Here is a 620-nt window from a genome sequence, read left to right as displayed (position 1 = left end):
AAGAAAATGTTAGTTTTCTGTTTGACTCCAAGTTTTGAGTCACTTTTCCAAAAAGCCCTACAATGTAACATTACAAATGGCTAATCATATTATAAACTATAATCAATGGATTTAAACTTAAGACTACGAGGACATATAGTTAAGTGATTCATGCTAATATTGCTGTTGTGTCTTTTCTTGGATTCAAATTTGTATATTTATGATGTCAGATAACAATAAACCCTAAAATTAGAAATAAAAATAGTTACATAACATGTTGTATGTTGTGTCTCTACTCAGATCCAAATTTATGTATTACATTTTGTAAACAAAATAAAAAGAAAAGGAAAAAAAAAGAATTAGAAGAGAAAAAAAGAGAGTTAGAAGTCAAGTTGGAGAAAAATGGATTGGACTATTATAAATCCATGATATGGATATGTGGATTGCCATTAACCATTAAGGAGGTTTACATCTGACCCGACTATCCGGTCTATCTACACCCGTCTCCGGTCCGTCTACGGTCCGTCTACATCCGACCAAGACTAGTCAAGATGAAGACTCATTCAACCGGAGCATTTATGAGCTTTGACCAAGTCTAGATATATGTAGTCAAATGTATTAAATGTGTAGATTCTCTCCTT

The sequence above is a fragment of the Brassica oleracea genome, chromosome C9 (genome assembly GCF_000695525.1).
Source record: "Brassica oleracea var. oleracea cultivar TO1000 chromosome C9, BOL, whole genome shotgun sequence".
NCBI classification, from domain to species: domain Eukaryota; kingdom Viridiplantae; phylum Streptophyta; class Magnoliopsida; order Brassicales; family Brassicaceae; genus Brassica; species Brassica oleracea.
This window is presented reverse-complemented; position numbering follows the sequence as displayed.